Source organism: Triturus cristatus, chromosome 12 (genome assembly GCF_964204655.1).
Source record: "Triturus cristatus chromosome 12, aTriCri1.1, whole genome shotgun sequence".
NCBI lineage: Eukaryota > Metazoa > Chordata > Amphibia > Caudata > Salamandridae > Triturus > Triturus cristatus.
The window spans coordinates 520,813,784-520,836,115 of record NC_140595.1 but is presented as its reverse complement, the minus strand read 5'-3'; the positions used below and the strand labels follow the sequence as shown (position 1 = coordinate 520,836,115).

The following is a 22,332-nucleotide window of genomic DNA, read 5'->3' as shown; positions in this document are numbered from 1 at the left end:
CTTCTTTGGCTCCCATTGAAAGCAACGCCGCGACCCGACACCAAAAGACACTTATGCACCCGGCTTCCCTGGGTGAGGTAACTCCAGCACTACGGTGCTCCTGTGTGTGTTGGCTCTAGAACTACTTACCCTGTAAGTGACTTGCTTGTAGACTCTCCCGAAGTATCCTAAAACTTTAAAATTCCAACCGCGACTTGCTCCATTGAAGTCTATTGGGATCCGCGGCTGTGTTCTCACACTGCATGCGTCTCCTGTGGGTCCTTTACTTACCTGCCTTGGGTGGATTAGTGAGGCCCCAGCGCTTCTACAGGCCCTAGGCCTTGTCCCCTCGCAAGTCGATCTTCTTATACCTCTTTTTTAGTATATGGTCTGGTACGCCCCTAAGGCCCCAGCCATATAAGTGCTTAACATGTTGTGAACTGTTGATTTTTGCATATGTTCTTGACTTCTAATCTCATAAAGAGATTAGTAGAGTGTGTTAGAAATAAATACATATATATTGTATATATATATATACACCTGTGTGGTGTCCTTTCATTTGGTAATTCAAGAGATTATAAGGTAAAACAAGCTGCTTTACATTCTTCCAGAGACTTAGCCTGAAGGCTGCTCTCCACAGCTACCACTAGGATAGCTTTCTTTAAAAGGTTGTCTTAAACCTATCTACCATAATTGTCGAATTGGACTTGTGCAAGGTGGCGGCCACTTTAACTAGTGACCAGCATATGCCAGGCCAACTTCTCACAGCGGGGAAATGTGGGGGGTATTTGAGTATGGTCTTAGAAAGGAGAGCTGTGCAAAGCCATGGATAGATTAATTAACTTTTGTTTTGCATTATTTGCCCGTCTGCCTGGAGCCAGATGGGGGAAGTGCATGGGTGGCAGGGGGTGGTGGTAACCTATAATAGACATAGGTTCTGAATTTTAGGACTTGACAGGAGTGTTAAGGAATCGCTACAAGGGGACTGCAGCAGAACTGGTTCCTGCTGAAGCACATTAATCAATAATGTCTTTAGCCGAGTGGAGCGAAACACTGAGTGAGATCTTGCAAATAAGTAGTAACTTTTGACGAACAGTGGTGGATGAACGTAGGGATGAAGAGTTGCATTTTGCTGGGTCAGGAGAATTATGTTGTGGGGAAGAGGACATGACGTTGTTGGTGCGGTGAGTGAGAGGAAATGGAGTTGTGCCCAGTAGATGATGGAGTATTGCAACCCAATATTCAAGAACACAGAATTCATTACTGAAAGATAGTGCACATCAATGGGTACACTAGAGGTAGGAGAAAGACATATTCAAAGTGCATATCGCTTACTGTTCGAGAAGTTGATTCTTTGTTTAAAACATATATATGTGTTTGGCTCCCAAACGTCTTAAACTTATGGGTACGCTCAAAATAAGCAGGTTTTTTTTCTAAAAGTAACGTTCACCCCGTAAATCCACCCACTTCTCTGAGGTAGGAGGAGACCCTTCTTCCATAGTAAATTGGTTTTCTTTGCAATGTTTGCATTAATATTTGGGAAGAGCACACTCTCTGATCCTTCTAAGATTCTGTGAGCGTGAAAGTTTATTTTTCTGCATCTAAACACAATGTACAGGGTTTTTTTGCCCGAAACAACAGAAAGAGAAGGAAGATAATTATTTAGACTAATATTAATTGGCAAATACGACTCACATTGAAGGTTTTTAGTTGATGACTCTGGATAGTTTCAGGTCAGTACAGAAAGTTGCATCTGGTACCAAAGAGCTGGAGCGTTTATAGGAATAGTGACTATAGAAGGAAACATAAAAGACTGTGCCCAGAGATCCAGAAGGAGTACCGACAAATAAATTCTGAAAAACTTGAGAAGGGCGTGATTACTCTTTACCTAATTTGAGATTTCTTTTTTTCTCTTACTGTTTTTTGAGATGCACCATAGGTACCAATTGAAAACTACAAAGACCATAACATGACCTGGGTCCCCCCATTTGAAGGTACCGGAAACAGGAAATTGACAGACAGATTCAAGATGACAGTTTATTTAGTAGGATTTTCCTTTAGACCCAAGTCGTCAAAGTTTAATGTGCTTTTTAAGTAAAGTTTAGTTTGGCCCCTGATCAACTGTTTAAGAAACCATAAAGGAATTGTGTAAGTCTAGTGGAGGCAGGTGAACATCTTGTGGCAGATGCGAGTGAAGAGGCCTCATCAGAACTACTTTCAAACTTAATATAAAAAATAAAATGATTGTGCACTTCACTAAAAAAAAAAAAAGAAATCTGAAACTTTATTAACTTTTGCAAGTCTTCCAATAAGAATATATCCACATTTACTCATGCTAGGCTCTCCATTTCCCCCAAATCTTTTAGTGTTTCTTCGGGCTGCCCTGTCACTTCACTTCTTATAAAGCACATATACGTATTTAGGCTAACTTTCCATGCATACTATTTCAATATTTCTTTCTAAGGCTGGTTAATTCCATCAATCGTCAACACTTTTTAGCTTTCCATATATTATTTGTTCAGAGTCTGAACATCATTCTTTTTCCAGGTGTTTCAATTTTGAATGTTCTCTGCTAAGAGAGGCCCACTTAGTCCGGGAACTCGTGGCACATCGATATGTGGGCCTAGTGCCATGTTTTGGGACAAGTGGGGCCCAACTGTGCAATTTACAGTGCAGCAGTAATATTTTCCAAATATACTGGGTAAATAGAAAAAGGTTTTTACAGGCAGTTATGAAGAAGCACGTATGAAACATTTCATTACTTTCATATTATACTATACGTCTAACCCTCCCACGGATTTTGGCAGAGGTTAACCCCTGAAGAAGGGTAATTTAGCATTTTGACAAATTTCTATAATGAAGTAAAAGTCAGCCTTCCGAAAACAGACTGATCAACCTTCATATTATAAAAAAATGTATACCTTATCCAAGAAATTATAAATGTTGGAAATTGGGTTACTGGTTGGGGGGAAGAACCCTACTCAAGCAGAAACCATAATCTCTGTCAGGATGAAACACAAGCAAACCCTAAACTAACCTGTGCTTAACCCTCCGTTTGCTTAACACAAAGTAGTCAGGCTTAGCTTCGAGGCAATGTGTAAAATATTTATGCAATGCTTCAAACAGTAATAAAGTGAGGACAACCAGAAAAAAAACCACACCAAATTAGAAAAGTGAATTACAATTTTATAAATTATTTCAGATCAAAACAATAAAAATACAATTAGTAGGACCGGAGATATGCAATTTTAAAGTTTTAAGTACAATTAGTGCCTAGATGCACAAAGCGCCAACTGTGGTTATCTGGCCACGCCAGACTGGGACTGCATGTTTAATCGAGACTGGGGGGTTTGCTATGTGAAGTCTGGCATTGAAGATGCGTTCTGCACTGGCGGTACCAAAGAAGCTGCATGGCTGTGATGCAGAGTCCTGCATCATTGAAGATCCCGTTGACGAGAGGCTTGCGATTCAAAGGCCTGGGTAGAGGATAAGCCACAGAGTGGCAGTTCCGTAGAGACTGTGGGCTGCGGTGCAAGTTACTGCACAAGGCAGCAGTGGTTCAGAGGAGACTGCTGACTGCGGTGCAAGTTCCTGCATCAGGAATGCATCACACAGCAGTGGTCTGAAGTGGAGCGGCAAGGAGATGCATCGTGCTGCGGCGGTTTGGCCCACAGGACCACAGTTTGACTGGTAGAGCACCTTCAGGCTCACTTCCAACGGTCTAGGAAAGAGGTGGCATCACCTGGGGGGCAAGACTCACAGCAGACTGAGTCCAGGTGCTAAGTTCAAGTAGTTGGAGCCTTTTCTGTCCCTGAGGCTCTGATCTGGAGAGAAGCCAAATAGCCCTTGGAGTCACTCTGGTGGCCCTGGGACTAAAGATGCAGGTCCAGTCCTTTAATTAAAGCAGCAGTGTAACAGAGTAGCAGTCCTTCTTACAAAGAAGCACAGCAGTTCTTCTGAATCATCTACAGGTCAAGAGGTGTACCAAAGGGTTGGATCTTATTGTCCAATATTTATACCAGGTCCCCACTATGAAGTAGGAGAAGGTTCTGAAGGTTTCTACACAGTGGTGCTTGAACTTTTCTTCCTCCCTCCCCTGGCCCTAGATAGTCTGGGGTTAAAATAGACTAGTGTCAAACCCTTTGTGAGTGTGCTCAGGCAGTGCCTTTTTGATGTGAACGTATGGTAGGTAACAGCTCCTCCTCCTCATTAAGTCAGAGATCCTGCCAATGTTCCTTTGTCTCATTGTCTTGGAGCAATATAAAAAGACCAACTGCCAGCAACACCTAGTCATGTGACCAAGGAAACAGGCTGCAGGCACCAAACAATTGGGAGAAGAAAATGCCAACTTTCTAAAAATGGCTCTTTCAGAATTGTGACTTAAAATCTGACTTTACCATTGAAGAGTGCTTTAAATTACAATTCTTTAGGCGCCAAACTTGATCTTACTACCTGCTCCCAATTGAAAGTTATTACTTATTAAATGTAATAAGTGAATCAAATGTTATCCTATAGGAGAACTAGGCTTTGCAGTTGTAAAAAAAAAAAAAACGATTGAGAGTTTTTTGCTACCAGAACATGTAAAAGTTAAAAGTAAACGTCCAACTTTTTAAATACACTGTATCCAGCCCTGTGGGCTGTTTAGTGTCCACCCTGAGGGTGACATATGCATTAAAAAGGAAGGTTTAGGCCTGACAAAAGGCTTATTTTGCTAGGTTTAAATAACAATTTAAACTGCACACACAGGCTGCAAAGGCAGGCCGAGACATGGTTAAAGGGCTACTTAAGTGGGTGGCAGAATCAGTGCTGCTGGCCCACTAGTAGTATTTGATTCACAAACCTAGGTTCCGGCAGTATCACATAACTAGAGACTTTCAAGTAGATTAAACGCACCAAGTCAATTTCAACAAGTGTAAAGGTGGGAGTACACACATACTTTAACACTGGTTAGCAGTGGTAAAGAGCACAGAGTCCTTAAGGCCAACAAAAAAACAGCTGAGCAAAAATGGAGGGGCAAGACAACATTTTTTGGGGAAGCCCACCTCAGGCTGGGCAGGTATAACAAAGTTTTCATTAAAAAGGTAAAAATGCATTTTAAATGACAGCATGACAAAGAGTTAAGAAGGCGAAGTGGTTGGGTACACAGGACAGTAGGAGATGGAGAAGGGTAGATGGCAAAAATCGAGGTTAATTTGTGAAGAGGATTGATGGGGTTGTAAAACAAATTAAAGCAGGAGAGAGAGTATGTTGTTTGTAACAACAAAAAAGGAGAAGCGCAAGAGTGAGTAAAGGTTTTGTGAATAAGACAACTGGAGTAAAGCAGGAGAATAATTAAGGAGTTTGAAAAAAAGAAGTCAAGTGGGAGGGAAAATAAGATGTTTGTAAAAAAAAATAAAAAAAAGATGAGCAGGAGATGAAATAAGGTGTAAGTAAAGTAAAGAGGAGTTTAGTGGGAGTGGAGTAAGAGGTTTGTAAAAATAAATAAAAGGCAGTCAAGCTGGAGTGGGAGTAAAGAGTTTCTAAAAATATTAGAGTGAATTGAGAAGGGCAGTAAGAGTTTTATCAAAAAAAGAGTACAGTTCTGGGGATAAGAGGTTTATAAAAAACAAAATTAAGTAGGAGGAAGAAATTTGTATAAAAAAAAGCAGGAGTAAAGCGGGAAGAGGGCGAACAGGGTTTGGGAAAAAAAAGAGTGAGTAAAAGCAGTATTGGCGGTATTACCAGGGACATCGAATGCATAAGAGAGGGTGTTTAAAACATGGAAAATAAAAGAACAGGACTTGTTGAGGGGTGGGGCATTATTAAAAAAGCCAAAAATACAGCTTAAAGAAAGGAATATTTCATCCCCCAAAAAATTCAGCAAGTTGTTTTTTTCATCTTATTGGAAATCAGTCTTGCTGAATAAATGTGAATATTAGTTTAAATCATTTTGTCAGAACCACTTTATTTAAGCTGTTTTTTGTTGAAATGCGTATTGCTAGCTAGTAAGCATAAAATCAAAAGTCGTGGGAAGTAAATAGTCAATTCAAAATTCACCTAGCAAGGGAATGAGAGAGTCCAAATTCCCCAGAAGGATTCAGGTGCTCCACTTGTCCGTCCCCAAAAGAATATTTTGAACAAAAGGCCAAATTGAGCCTTTTAGGGCTAAAACGTCTTAGGTTTTAAAGGCCTTCGGTTTTACAAGTCTTATTGAGGGGGCACTTGTGATTATTCCAATAATGCTAGTCTGTAAAACAGATCGAATGCTCACGAGGAATGATTGGGGGTATTAAATCCCACCTTCAAAATATCTGGTAAAAATGGAGGCAAATTGTCTTTTTATTGTTTCAACTTCCCATGAATAAATGGAAAAGTCCGAAAGTTTTGCAGGTAGATCAACTAATCAAGTCTGATCAATTTGACAGGACTTCCTTTAATGTTTCTCACTATATAGGGGATATTTTGTAGCTTCTACCTTCATATTTGCAACATGTGTCTTGCAAGTAGATTTACACTGTCACATATTGATTGAGAATCTAATTGGAGAAAACAGGGTTGAAAAAAGAACAAGTCTCATGATTGCAGACAGTGGAAAGTGGATCCATCTTTCATGAAGAACTGATACAACAGGTTCATACACTGCTTCACAGGCTACAAAACATTTACAGGTTCAGACAGCAGACCACTCATCCAGACTCTGGACTAAGACAACAGCAGTCAAAATAATGTCATAAAATGGTCTATCAATCTAGATGATAAAGTGTCACTACAAACAATATTAGAAAGTGTCCACTGGTGACAATTAAGTAACACTAACAGTAATGTTCCCAAAAGCTTTAAAATTATCACAAACATATCTGGTCTATATTAATTGAAAATAAATAATTTTGTTCTCCTACCATCTCTTAGATATGTCTATCAATACACACATTGTTTACCACATACCAGCCCTCTATCTTGAGTGAATAAATGTGATTTTCCAAATAAAAGCTTGTTGTCTTTGGGCAAGTAACTTGTTATCCTGTAAATGCTAGCATTTCACTTAGTAATTAATTGAGTTGGTCCTCCAAATTCCAAGCAACGTCAGAGCATGTGCAAGTATTTATGTGGCGGGCCAGTGCTGACTGGAACATTGCGTTATTACTGTGATGGCAAAGCAGCCATGAACACATACACCATTTTACTTCTGAGTGAAGAATCACAACAAGAAAAAGAACACAATTATCCCCACCCCAGGCGAGTTTGCACTGGCTTCATAAAAGATGATCCTCTCCCATGTGCACATATTACTACCCTCTGATTTTTGTCCTGTGTTCTTAGTCACAAGGATTCTGAACTTCCTTGGCAGTCTTCAATGTCAGTGGCAACTGGTGAATGGGTTTTTCTCTATTGCCAAAGAAAAGATCAAAGCTAAAGTACAGTCAATATCTATCTTGTGCTTTCAAGTACTTGATAAGAGCCAGGTCCACCAACCTGACCATCCGGAACACAAGGTATTTTACTCTAGTCTCCTAAAGGACTGGTTAGTCTGAGGGAATTGCCAAATGTACATTTAAAAAACATGAGGACTTTCGAAACATCGTGTGTGGATGATGGACACTAAAGTGAATATGAAGGAAATAGAGAAATCAAAATATTGAGTGGACATGAAGATAATCACAATCATTTCTTTGCAACAAAAAAAAACACACTATTAAAGAATGAAGGGTCCTCACTTTGGAAATACATTTTCACGAAGCTTTCTTACCTCTCTTCTCTTCAGTCTCCAGCTTGGGATATGAGCACATTCAAGGTCATTGTTCATTTGTCAAAACCTTTGTGAAAATAATCCAAACAAAGTTTGTTAATCATTTTGCCTTCACCTTGAGTGAACAGACTTTTTACATCTTTACTATGTCAGTCTTAAACCCTATCCTTTTGTGCGCAAACTTTAAATAAGAAAAAATCGTACAGATTCCTAGTTTTGAACTCAATGAGCACTCCGTGAAAACCCATGAGGAAGTATACCTTAGAGATGGATTGCTGAACATTTTATGATCAGTCTCTAAAGAAAGAGAGAGGGGCCCCTTGCCACCAAAGGAGTAGGGCGCCAAATAGACCAAAGTCACAAAAACAATCTCCTTTGGGTAACTGCACTCACATTACTTTCATACTCAATCATAAAATCATCACCAAAACAAACAAAATAATTCCCACAGATCCTGAAAGCTTAATATTAGTCAAATAAACCTTGCATAGTTTATTGTATTTAAAAACATGTTATAACACATATATTCATAAAACTGAATTCATTTCTTCAATTAAAAAGGTTTTAAAAAAAAATTCAAATATCAATATATCATTCCAATTTACAAAAACAAATGATTACATAAAAAGTAATTATACAAGGACAAAAGTATGGGAGAAAAAAGCAAGAACATGTGTTTTCTAGTCAAAAATGAACCACACCAATCTGACTTTGGTCATTCTATGATCAGTACTGATTTCAGAAGCTTCTTTGGCACCACTTCTGTCATCAGAATCTCCAGATTCTCATATTTTCTAAAGCTCACCTGAAGTTATACTATTTCAATGCTTATCTTGTACATAATCGTAAGACTGGTCTTCTCATGCAGCCTACAGGAGGGGAATTGTTCCCAGCAAACATGTGACTCCATTGCATGGCATGAAGCAAAATGATGGGGCACCACTGCAAAATGTGATGAAAGCCCCTGAGTCTCCCCAATATCATAGGTATTCATCAGTGACCTTAATGGGAGCGTCTTGAAGGTTTAGGGTCCCCGCCTCAAAGGGTTAGGGTCCCCAATGTGACATAACTCTGGTCCATCCTTTAAACATAAGGCACAAGACAGGTCTTTAGCCTCTAAAAGGCTTGAAGCATGGCACCCTTCACGGTGGGCTTTTACGTGTCAAGGGTCTCTTTTGGTCTGGCTCGACAGCACAGCTGTCACCAGACTGTATGTAATCACCAGAAAATGAGCTTCAAAGAGCACCATTAGGAGAGGGGTTTCCGTTTGGCCCATGCGCGGATTGTCCCCTTTTTACAAGTTTTGATTGGGTAAAACGTGTGTACTTCCGCTGAAAAAAAGAGTGCTTGCTTGGCCTTTTGGGAAAGCTTATGCGCAGTTTGGTAAGTCTACGTAGGTTAATGTTACAAGCCAATGGTCAAGGCTATAGGCATTATTGGCTCTTTGGAAAATGTTATATCTGATGCCACAGGTGTAAGCTGTTTATTATGACATGTTACCACAAAGACAGTCAGCCTGACTTATTTATTGTTAAAAGTATGTGTTAAAATCAATAGGCCTTTATGGATGGATCCTTATTTCACTATATTAAATCCTGCCTACAGGTATTTTGTTACATGGGATCTTACAGATTAACATAGTAGGCAAGAGTTTTGGTGTTGAATACCCACAAACAAAAACAACACACATGAAAAGGAGCATATCATTATATAATCAATTTTACTCTATTAACAGCAGTACATCAACTTAGGAAAAAATATTCTATCATTAAATTTTGAGGATTAAATATCCAATCATATTCATCAGGAGTCTTGTGCATGAGTTTTCATCCAACTTATTGAAGTTGTATTCATTGTAACAATAACACCTCAGCCCAGCCAACACTTTTCGTCCTTGCTGACTTCATCAGGGTTGGGTTGTTAGTGTAGTCCTATATAGCACCAAATGAAGAAATGTCCGATAAGCACCATATCCAGTAATGTTTCATAATAATGAGTTGTAAGGAGGTGTACTACCCCTTGCTCGTTCGAGTCACCTTCCCATATAGAGAATAAGAGCGCCTGTATATATGTACCCAAAGACAAGCCCTGGAAGTAAAAGACATTTACTCTGATAATCTTTGTTAGGCCCTCTTAGGAAGGATTATATAATGTTAGCCAAATGTAATTTCTTACATATTTGTAATTTTATGACTATGTGTTTGATGGTTGTCTGGTAGGAAAGCTCAGGCTCAGTACAGTTGGCCAGGGCTGATTATGGTGATAAGTGAATGATCGATGCTATAGCTCTTATTGATAATAGCTATGTCAGATTCCACATGTCAGATCTGTTTATTATGAAAAGTTACAGCAAAAGCAGTAGTGCTGTCTTACTTATTGTGAAAGAATATGTTAAAGCCAATAATTATTTAAGGATGGATTATCATTATTTATTTATTTATCTATTTATTTTAACAATTTAATAAGTGCGCAAATACCCATAGGTGTCTTGGCGCTATGTACTGGAAGGATAAGCAGAAAGCTGGGGAAAGCCTATTGCTTGAAGAGCCACGTTTTTATTTGTTTTCTGAATGATAGTGTGGGACTGGCCTTAATCTGCAGGGGGAGAGAGTACCACAGTTTAGATGTAGCCAATATGAAGCTTCTGTCACCCAGTTGACTTTCTTAGTTCTGGGGACGATCAGAAGGTTGGCATCTGTTGAGCGAAGAGATATTGGGTGCATAAGCCAAGAAAGTTTTCTTCAAGCTTTCTGGTCCTTTATTGTGAATTGCCTTATAGGCAATGCAGAGAGCCTTAAACTTCGTTCTGCTTCTCACAGGCAGCCAGTGAAGCTGCCACACCACATTGGGGATGGGTTTAAACTTCGGGGTACCAGTAAGCATCCTAACGGCTGCGTTCTGTACCAACTACAGCCTACCCAGAACCCTTTCTTGGGCATTGATTAACAGGCTATTGCAGTAGTCAACCTTGGACATAAGCAGAGCACAGATTAAAGTTCTCCCGGTGCTGACTGGGATGAAAGGTAACAATTTCTTGATCATCTTTAGCACATGATGTATGAAGGATAGTCTATCATCAAAAATGACACCCAAGTTTCTAGCTTTCTTGACGGGGATAGTTGGTAGACTATTACCTCGGTCTGGGCTGAGTTCAATTTAAGACAGTGATTAGACATCCAGGTACTAATGGCCAACGTAACATCATGAAAGCTAGCTGAGACTATGTCTCCATCCTTATGTACGGCAAGCACCAGTTGCATATCGTCCGCATATGAAGTGAGACCCATCCCGAAGATTTGATCACCTGTGCTAAGTCCGTCACGTATATGTAGAACAGAGTTGGATTTAGCGACAATCCTTGCGGAACACCAGTGAAAAAACTAGGGAATTGAAGTCACCCAGATTAACTGACTGGGTTCGATTAGATAAAAAAGAGGAAAGAAGGGCTTTAACCTTGTGCCCGATACCAATGGCAGAGACACAATTGATCAGCGTAGCGTGATCAACCGTGTCAAATGCTGCCGATAGATCCAGTAGCACCAGTGCTGCGGCACCTCCACTATCAAGCACAAACCAAATTTCATCCAACGCTTTAATGAGTGCGGTTTCAGTGCTATAGCCTTTCCTAAAGCCAAACTGCGTGTCATCTAACAGCTTGTTTTCTTCAATGAATTGTGCCAGCTGAGTATTCATGACCTTTTCAATAAGTTTAGCTGGAAAAGGGAGACGCGCAATTGGCCGATAACTTTTGGTCTCTCCTGGATCAAGATTGTTTTTAAGTTTTTTTTATAGCGGCAGAATAATGGCCTTTTTCCATAGTGAGGGATAGGTGCCTGAACAGAACATAGAATTACAGATACTCGCTAGGTTGGAACCTATTAGGTCCGGGATCAAATTCAGGACTGATGGGGGGCATGGATCAGACGGGGAGCTTGATTTGACCGTGTTAGCCAGATCCGAGATCTGTTCCACTGAAACTGGCCTAAATTCCATAAAGTTGGAGCTGTCTTCACTCTTGCTATTAACAGCCAACTGATTACCGCCCTCCGCGGGGGCAGTGAAGTTGGAATAGATTTGCCCCACCTTGTCTAGAAAATAGCGGGCTAACGAATCACAGAGTGATTGAGATGCCCACTTAGTGGAGTTGACCCCTGGCCCTGCCAGCTTCGAAACTACCTCAAACAGCTGTTTAGAGAAGTCTTGTGGTGTTTTTCTTGGAGTAGTAGTTGCTTTTTGCTGTTATTAGAAGACGTTTATATTTTGTCAATGTCACCTTATAGCGAGATTTACTACGCATTGTCATATTCTTGGCGCCATCGCCTTTCTTGTTTCCTACAGCATTGTTTCTCCAGTCTCAATGCCTCAGAGAACCAAGGGGCAGAGGGAGCCTTTCTCTTTTTTTTAGGCTGTTTTGAATGATACTAGTCTATTGAAAGCATTTTGGACCCATTCTGTATACTTTGGTGATGCCAGTTCTGGGTCAGGAACATCTTCAGGTTGTATTACAAGTATGGACATGTATTGTGTTATGTAGTAGCTTACAGAAAACATAATAGTCTCGACTTCTGGTGTTGGTTACCCTGTACAACACGTCTTGGGTGTAGATGACTTGCACTGTGAGAATCCTACTAGACCCTATTAGGGGTGTTCGCACATTCTTTTGTAATCTGTATTTTTGGGCATATTTGCAATTTTATGCATAGTATTTAGCTGTATGTTTATTAAAGTGTTTAGTTTGGACCAGAAATCTTTAGCTGTGTGTCAGGTTCTTACAATAAAACCAAAGAACATAGAAATATATACATCAATTACGGGAGAACTGGGCAAGCCCTCTTCAGCTACTGGTTTGTTCCAGTATCATTCACCTTCTGCCTTCACCTATAGCAGGATACAACATGACACAGTGCATCAGCCCACTTCAGCCATAAGCTCTATTACCCTGTGAATGTCAGCCCTTTGCCTGATCATGTATACAAATGGGTGTGCTTCAGTATCGGGGATAGTGGGCTAGTCCTTTCGTTTTTCATCTCTATTAAAGGCCCCCCTTCATTTTATGTCTTCTTTTTTCTATTTTTGTATTTTTTTTTTAGTGATCCCAACAATGAATCACAGTTTTACCATTTCATGGTGCATCAATGATACAATATGGTCATTACCATTCTAAGATGGCCATCAAGTGTGAGGTTTACTGAGCGGCCATTTTGGAATGGTATTGTGCAGAATATGTTCTGGTTTTACTTTCTTGAAATAGCAGACTTTTTCTTGATGTCTCTTGCCTGCGCTTCCTGAGTTTATGTGCATGTGTTTATTGTAATGAGTGATTAGGTGAATGGAAGAATGAGTTAGTGGTTGGGAGAATGGATGCATAAGTGCAAGGGTGAGCGAAGAGCTCATGCATGATGAGGAACGGAGTGCCTAAACTCACTGGTGATGGAATAGACACTTTTCTTTATAACCCAGAGGTATATTCATAGCCAATGCTCGTTTTGTTGTGGGCTTTCCCAAAGCAGATAACGCTGCAATTAGGTTAAGTGAGGTTGGACAGAAGAAGCTTTCATCTAGGAAATTATAAATGTGAGTGCAGATCACTTTAACAAGTGACAGCCGCGTGCGTTACAAGCAAGTCGAGGAATATAGTAAGAGATGTCACTTTCTTGGTCTCCTAGGATTGTGCACAGCTGAGAGCTTGAGAAAGAAAGGTGCATTAAACTCCTCAGGATGGATGAGAAGTGAAACAGGGTCTGCCACAATTGAAGCAGTGCATCTTACAGATGTCAGAAGCATGAGACAATTTAAGAAGTATTTGTATTGGAAAGGCCCTGCAAAGAAAACAGATCTGCAGCAATGCTGCTTGCGTGGCATAAGAAAAACAAGCATTGGCAAAGCCAATTAGTCTGTTTTGATAAACAATGTAGGATGTGATGATTCACTATCCTTTTGAGATTTACAGTAGTTCCTCATGCATTGCAATGCAAACACTCCATGGAAGGTGGATGGATACATCACAGAGCCAACAGCAAGAGGTGAAAGAAAAATACTTCCCTGAGTGGCTTGTGCACATTTTAAAGAATTGGTAATAGGCCGCTTTCGCCTGCACTGTCATGCCAGACCTAAAAAAAGGCCTACTCCGGAGACACTGTCTCAGTAAAGTAGGCTTAAATCAGGCAAATAAGATTTTAGTATTAAAACTAAAAATGTTCAACCCAGGCTATGGATAGTGAATGCTTATATGAGGCTTCAAGATAATACTACTGGCAGAATCTGCAAAATATAAAGGCTTGTATAACATAATATAAAAATACATCAGTAGACTGAATAGCACAACTATCGTCTTTAATGCATTACCTATTTCAAGATCGAACATGATAAATGGAAATAAACCGGAGCCTAAGTGACTTAAAGAACAATACCCAAGGTCTAGATTGGAGCAAGGACAAAAAGTGATATTGACTTTTTAGACATCTGTCAATTGCTCCTGTTGACTGAGTCCGCCCTTCTGTCAACATACTTGAAGGCTCAATTTCCTCGTCGCCAGGTATGTGGCCGGAAAGCCGCAAGCATCAGCTACAGGTTATTGTCGGAGGATGAAGGTTTCATTAGGCACACTTGTCCAGTGAGATCACACGGCTAACTCCGGGAACAGAAAGACAATTCGGAGTAACTAACACTCCGCGAAATGTCAAGTAATATCGCGGCCAGGGCTCAATTACTGCTGAGCATTCAGCAAATATTTCCAACACACTAGATTTGTAAATCTAGGTTACGAAATGCCCCCTGATGCCAGGCAACCGAACAAAAGGCCTCAGTTCGAGGAGGCGAGCAGATTAAACACGCTCGCTGCCTGTTTTTGCACCTTCCAAGGTTTCATTTTTTCTTGGTTGCACTCTGACGCTCTTAACAAACTCTACATAAAGGGCCGACGAAATTGAGATGCAGAAGTTATGTTTGGAAACCGGAGTGTCAGCGAGCCTCAGGAAAGCGATCTGCAGATCTGCCATTGAGTCATGGTGATGAAAAAATAAAAAAAAGGCAAGGCGATGGCTCACAAAACTGCAACTGCGCCTGCAAAAAACGGAAAATACATCTCCCACAACTGCTTAGACTCTGGGGAGATTCTAGTCTGCCCTGTGTACCTTCTTCCCAAATGTACACATTCCACCTTCTGCACTAGTGGGGAGAGTTCTTCACCTGCCCATGTGTCTAATGTTTAATTAGTAATTATTGCAAGGGCTAGTTGCACTTGGGATGGTACCCTGAAATCAAAGAGACCAATCAACCAATCAAATGGATTTGTATAGTGCTGCTGGTCACCTGTGAGGGTATCCAGGCGCTGGGGCTTCTGCTGCTGGATGTAGTCAGTCAAACAGCCAGGTTTTCGAATCCTTTCTGAACTTGTGCAGGGAGGGGGAGGTTCGGAGGTGGATGCCGTTCCAGGTCTTGTCCGCCAGGTAGGAGAAGGAGCGGCGGCCGCTCCTGCTTCGGTGAATGCGGGGAGTCTGGGAGGCGGAGCGCAGTTGTCTTGGGGGAGGCTGGTGAAAATTCACCCGGTGGTTAATGTATGATGGACCCTGATTGTGAAGGGCCTTGTAGGCGTGGGTTAGCATTCTGAACTGATAACTCTTTTGGACGGGGAGCCAGTGAAGCTGTCTGAGGTGGGGGCTAATGTGGGATGGTCTTCAGAGGTTGAGGACACATCTGGCGAATGGGTTCTGAATGACCTGTAGTCTGTTGAGCGGGTTTGAGGTGAATCCTACGTAGAGGGTGTTGCCGTAGTGTAGATGGCTGGAGACGAGGTCTTGGGTGGCAGTGTGTCTGGTGCTAGCAGGAGGCACGAACATTTTTCTGAGTGAGTGGAGAGTAAGGAAGCAGGCTGAGGATACAGTTTTGACCTGGTTCTTTATGGTGGGTTTGCTGTCCAGTATGATGTCTAAGTTCCTAGTGTGTTCGGTGGGTGTCGGTGAAGGTCCCAGTTCTGCTGGCAACTAGGAATCGTCCCTTGGAGATGTAATGCTTCTGAAGAGAGTTCCTCTGTTTTGTCAGTGTTGACCTTGAGGCAGTTGTACTGTAACCAGTGGGTTACGTTGGTCATGCATAGGTGGAAGTTGCCCATGGTGATGGCGGGTCAGCGGAGAGAGCATGAGCTGAGTATCGGCATATGACATGATGTTCATTCCATAAGTCCTGCTCACCGTGGCTAGTAGGGCCAGGTTGGCATTGTACAGGGTAGGGCTGAATGAGGACCCTTGGGGAACACCACAGACGATGTCCTTGGAGCCCGAGGTGTAGAGTGGGAGGCAGACACTCTGGGTCCTACCGGTGAGGAAGGATGTGATCCATTTGAGGGCATCCCCTTGAATCCCCATCTGGTTGAGCCTTTTTAGGAAGGTGTAGTGGGATATGGTTTTGAAAGCTTCCCAGGGGTCGAGGAGGATCAGGGCAACAGTTTCTCCTTGGTCTAGGAGGGTCCTGATATTGTTGGCGGCTGCAATTACGGTGGTTTCTGTGCTGTAATTCAAACCGAACCCAGATTGGGATGGATCCAGGAGGTTGTTTTTCTCTAGGTTGTTGGTTAGTTGGTGGTTGATAGCTTTTTCCAGAGCTTTAGCGGGGAACGCAAGATGGGCCAGTAGTTCTTAAGATCGTTTGGGTCAGCGGATGGATTTTTGAGGAGTGGTTTGACTTTTGTGTTTCCATTCTTCTGGGAGGGTGGCAGAGGTGGTGGAGGAGTTGCAGATGGTGGTGAGTTTTCTGATGGTGTTGTTCCCTAGGTTGAAAATGTGGTTGGGGCAGGGGCCACTGGGCACTCCTGAGTGGATAAGGCTCATGATGGCAGAGGTCGTCTGCGTGGTGAGTTGGTCCCATGTTGTAATCCTGAGGTTGGGGTGGGAGTCGGTGGAGTTGAGAAGGCTTTGGATGCTGGAGGCGGGCAGTTGGGTGTCAAAGTGTTTGCAAAAGGTGAAGATTGTGTTGTGGAAGAAGTCTGCAAGGGTGTCGCAGAGATCTTGGGAAGGAGTGACAGTGTTTTTGATTGACAAGGGGTTGGTGAACTCTTTGATGATGCTGAAAAGTTCCTTGCTGTGGTTATAGCTGGCCTCAAGGCGGGTGGCTAGAGCGTCTTTGGTGATTTCAGGCACTGGTGGCAGTTGAAATAGCAAACAAATGAGGACAAGCTTGTTACCATCCCAATGTACGCGGTAATGTGGCATTGTAGCACATCAGAGATGCATTAGGCATCTTAGGTGGGAACCCAGTGATGAAGCATGTCACCAATTAGGTTGGTGGCTAAAGGTTCTTTTAAAAAAAACTAATGGTTTTTCTGAGACATGAGTGAAAGACATTGGGATGGTAACAAGCTTGTTCTCATTTGTTTGACATATTGAAAAGGGGAAGAAGAATGGGCTCACCTCTACTTCTCGCTCTCCTTTTTTATTTATATTGGTAGTTGTTTGAGAGCCATCTTGAAGATAACTCAGTTGTTTGTCTCCTTGCTAGCGTACCAGATTCCTTGCAGTGGTTTGCAGTTGCGTTTGGTGTTTTTTAATTCTGGGGTGTACCAGCTGGTGTGCTTGGCAGGTTTGCCTGGTTTTGCAGGTTTGATGGGGGCGACCAAGTCGGCGCAGTTGGTGATCCAGGAGTTGAAGGTATTGACAGCCATTTTGAGGCTGGGGGAGGTGTCCAGATAGAAGGAGCGGAGGTTGTTAGTCCATAGGGGTTCGGGAATCTTGCTCCAGCTCCTGTGGGAGGTGCCTGGCAGGTTAGTGGGGGTGTCAGGGGAAGTGGTGATGGAGAAGTGGATGATTGAGTGGTCTGACCACATAAGTTTGGTACAAGGTATATGTGTAGAATAGAGTATAAACTACATCCAACTGGAGGTCTTAAAGAGGCAATAAGTAAACAATGAGCATTACTTCCTTTTTCATCCAGTACAACCATTGTTATTAAATATTTTTTTCTTTCTTATGGATAGGAGGTTACGCCAGCACACTGTCCTCTTTTGGCTAGAAATTAGCATTTTATGAAGACCGTTCAATCCACAAGACTTCTCATGCATTGAACTCTTTTTCCTCTTGCTGTCCTTTTGCCTGGTCAATTTGTTTTACATTTCTTGTACCCCACTAAACACTTTGCAGCATGCTTAGGATGGCATTCAATGTTAGAGATATCACAGTATAATTCTATTTACCCACCACTGTCCCCATTCATTTCCCTCTCGGCCGTCTCCCATATCACTTTCTGCACCCTGTTTTCTCCTCCTAATCCCAGTAGAGATTTTAAGTGGCTCTCTGACAGAGTTAAACATTAACAAACATGACTTAGAATCGTTCTTCTTTGTCCTTTTTAGGCCTGCATTTTGACAACACAGCTGTCAAACCGAACTACTGCTCACACTATACAGAGGGCATGCTTTGGGTCCGCTCCTTTCAACCACTCCCTTTTTTATCATTCTCTTTTATCCATTAGCTGGAGAGTTTGTTAATTGCATGCGGGCTCAGGCCAGTGGAATATACATGTCTCACCTAATGTTATTAGCTGTTTGGGTGCATCTTCCGCCTTCAGCGCAGTGTGTGCATTGGACTGCACTATTGGCCTATCCTGCTGAAGTAGCATCTTGTGCTAAGAAATCAAAGGACCGTGCCATCTGCTACCACCAGCAGCACTACTTGGGAAAGAGTCACCTTTATACCCATTTCTTTGTAGTCAAATAAGAAGATAACAAGAAGAGATCTAAAACGTTGGTGCAAGGATGGAGAACATTTTTCTTCTGTTAAGGGTGCAAGCCTCTCATTATGAGGACTTCTAAGCTTCAGCCAAGAGAGTTAAAAACTGTCGAACAGGAGGTAAACATGTGATACACCGGACTGAATGGCACAGTAGATTGTGCCAGTAAATGTAGACAAGGGGGTCCTACGTCATGCTTGGATATGCTCTGATTGGCCCTTGTACATCAGGACTCTGTATTTAGTGGCTTTAGTTGCTTGAACAGTATCTGCAGGTATTCTGAGAGCCAGAAACAGCTCAGAGGCATATGGAATGTGCCCCAGCCTGCATGAGGTGGATATCCCCTGAAACATATAAAAGTCCTTTATTAATTACACAACAGAACCCCTAACATGCATGACCCATGTGACAAATAACTATCATTGCATCAAATAGCCGTCACCCTCAAAACACTCCTCACATCTCCTTTGCACAAGGTAACAGGCTTGTCCACTGACAAATAGGATTCAGAAGCAGCAAGCAAAGCCTCTAGGCCAAAACAACAAAATAAATATACTTATCACTCAATACATAGGACAAAATTACCAAATGACTAATATAACCAGTTGAGAACCCCAGTAAAAAATGATCATAGGCTGAACCAGAGTTCAGTCTGCGACTGCAACTTTAGACCAGATTAGAATGTCACAGGTATACTGACAGAGCTACAGGGCCATTCCAATAGCAGAAAGTGTATTATATAAACTAGCTTCCCTTGGTTGAGGATAACAAGTCATAGGTGTGTGTCCTACCAACCAAACGCCTGAATCAATACAATCACCCACTTGCAGACCAAATCCCTTGCTTCCTCTCTGGCAGCCCAAGTCACCCCAAGAAGATGTTCATTCAGCATGACATATGGTCATTTTTCCCATACTAATCCCAGTGATGATGGAATTGCAGGAACCGCTATGTAAAGAACAAAAACCGACGCAGATACTAAATATCCAAGACAAAGTCAGTAACATTGTGCACATATTCATTCAATACAGACTTTGGACAACTGCGCAGCCATCTGAGAACTAGGACTTCCAGTCATTTCTCTCGGACAGGAGTCAGTGTCTCATGCATGGATGAAAGCTATTGCATTATTATTTGGGGCGGGGGCCTACCCAACTCAAGGACTAATCACAACCATGGTCAGGGTGAACCTTTAAAGTAACTAAATTAAAGAGAGCTTAACCCCCCTGGTAGCTATGGCACAGAGCAGAGAGGTTTAACTCGGGGCAATGTGTAAAGTATTTAAGGCAGCACCAATACAATATTAAAGTCGAAATGCAACATAATAAAGAATAAATCCCAAACTAAACTAGAAAAATTGAATACAATTAAATAAACAAAATGACACACAAATTACAACAATTCAATGAGAAGGACTGGAGATATTATTTTTTAAAGTTTTAACTAGCAATAGCGCAATGAAGCATATAGTGCAGTAGACGTGGAACTAGAAGTACAATTGATATGGACTGCAATGCAGTGAGGGTTGGATACAATAACCATGTTCGTCCTGGAGAAAGATTTTGCCTTCTAACTGTTGTCATTTATATCCTGATCCACTACAGGAGTACACTTCTTAAGTCCCTCAGGACCTCAGAGGAGGCACTTAGAGGCTCAAATGTTTTCAAGAAGAGGCCAAACAGCTGGGTCCATTCCAGGTCCAAAGGCCACTAGCAAGCTGGGCAGTTGCAGGAAGATGCTCTTGTAGTTGTTGTTTTCCTTTAGTTTTGACATGAGGTCAGCCTTATAACTCTTGGAGTTCACTTCTTTATCCCAGGTACAAGAGGGACAGCAGGCCCAGTCTTCTAGGCTCTTCTCATGTCTCAGACAACAGATTCAGTCCTCATCTGATCTTCCACAGGTCCAGGAGTGCTCTGAAGTGGGTACATGTAGATGCAACATTTAGACCTGTCATGAGCTAGTGGGTGGAAAACAAATTCTAGGCATGCACTAATCAATGGGGTAGAAACTCCAGGGGCCAACCCTCTCCACTTTGGGTATTTTCAAGATGGCAAAAGTCTTCGGCCACACTAAACATGGGCTCTGAAAGCTAGGGGGCGGGGTGGGGAATGTACTGTGGTAATCCTAGTGTCCCCCAACATCCAATTCTGAAAAACCGTTTGATACGGTCACTATACCCACAATAAACCTAGAGACAGAATCTGGTAGGCCAAAGCATGGTTTTCCATCAACCAGACAGTAGATACAAAAGAATTGTTTGGGCATCCTGTTTCTCAACCCTTGAAGTACGGCTCAAATGTTACATGCAAAACCCCAGCATACCTGTCAAACAGGTATTCGAGAAGGATTTGACACTGCAATGTCAAAATGGAAGCTCACAGCCACTCCGCATATTCTTTCAGGTTCAGAGAGGTCATCTCTGTACATTCAGGAAACCCTACTCTTTGCTCCTGGAACACCTCTCACACCTATTCAAATGCTAATTATTGGCTGACAGAAGTAGGAGAGCAAATGGGTCTCCAGAGGCTTCAGGTGGGAAAAGGCAACTTTCTCAAAGTATATATTTTCCTAAATATTTATCAAAAGTCCGACAGCCATTTAATTGGATTTTTAGCAACTATTAAAAAATAGATGTTTAATTATTTTTCTAGAAGTTTTCTAACCTAAACTATCATTAATAAATGTAATAATGTAACCAACAGTTTTACTATGGAACAGCCAGTATTGCTACAATATCTATAACTTTTAGTGTAAGGACATGCTTAACATTATATTCCTATATGCCCGACTTTTAAATGCTATGGACCCTGCCGTATGGTCAATAAGGACTACATAGGGGTGACTTAGTAATATTTTAAAGGATGGATTTGACCTGTCAAAAAGGGTTATTTTGAAATGTCAAATTTGCAGTCTAAAACTGCAACAGCCAGGCTACAAATGGTAGGCCAGCAGTCATGTTTGCACTATCACAGTGGTGAGTGGCACAATGGGTGCTGCAGGTCACTAGTGACATTTAGCTTACTGGCCCTAGGTACTCTATATAACATACTAGGGATGTATAGGTAAGTTAAATGTGCCAATTAGGAGTCTGACAACTTCACCATGTGGAAAGGTCAAGAACAGGCATCTTACACTGGTTAGCACGGGTGAAGTTCACAAAGTCCTATAGCTAGCAAAAATATAAAATCCAGCAAAGGTGGTAAAACTGGGGTGACCCTACAGAAAGGGCAAATTTCCCACACAAACCGATGTAGTATCATGCATGCTTAACCTCCCTTGAGCAAAGATTTCAACTGGGAAATGTGAAACACTGCCAGCTTCGACTCAGTCCCATGAAATCGGCAGGAGTCCTACCCATTTGGCACGGATCATTATAGTCGACTTAAGCTGAATGGGGCCAAGACAGAGATTCTGCTCTTAGGATCCAATGACAGGGTTCAATTGGCACCACCCCCTCCCACCCAAGCTCTCCACCTGCTTGGCACTACTAATAAATTTGCACACAGCGTTAAAAACATGGGAGTAATTTATAACAGGGAATTTATCTACAGAGTACATTTTGAGGCAGTTTTAGGTTCAGTCTTCTTTAGACCAATGAAAATAAATCTAATTTTTCCATCTATGTCAAAAAAGCTAGCAAGGGATTGGACGGGGCAGTGATCAGTGCTGAAATTAACTGTGGAAATGCAATTTTAGAGATATCCTAAAAAATGCCAATGGCTGTGCCCGCTGACTCTCAAACTCGCAAAGCATAACAGTACCTCATCCGGGCTGGAACATTATGCTGGCAAATGGATTGTCAAAAAAGAACTGTTTGCTAATCTCCCACCTACCAATTGAGTTTGTCAACTGTTCACCCATCTGAGATGACAGGAGGCTCGCTCTGTTGAATCCTCATATGTGGAGAG

The 22,332-nt window shown here is 41.8% G+C and overlaps 1 protein-coding gene across 3 annotated transcripts in view; it reads right to left on the bottom strand.

Annotated features, from left to right (window-relative positions):
- Window positions 1-22,332, bottom strand: part of ADCY7 (adenylate cyclase 7) — a 621,989-nt gene that overhangs the window by 462,972 nt on the left and 136,685 nt on the right. For all 3 annotated transcript variants that reach the window (XM_085639173.1, XM_085639172.1, XM_085639171.1), the window contains exon 2: window positions 7,706-7,772. The gene's annotated coding sequence lies outside the window, so the exon portion shown is untranslated. The remainder of the gene's footprint in view (window positions 1-7,705; window positions 7,773-22,332) is intronic.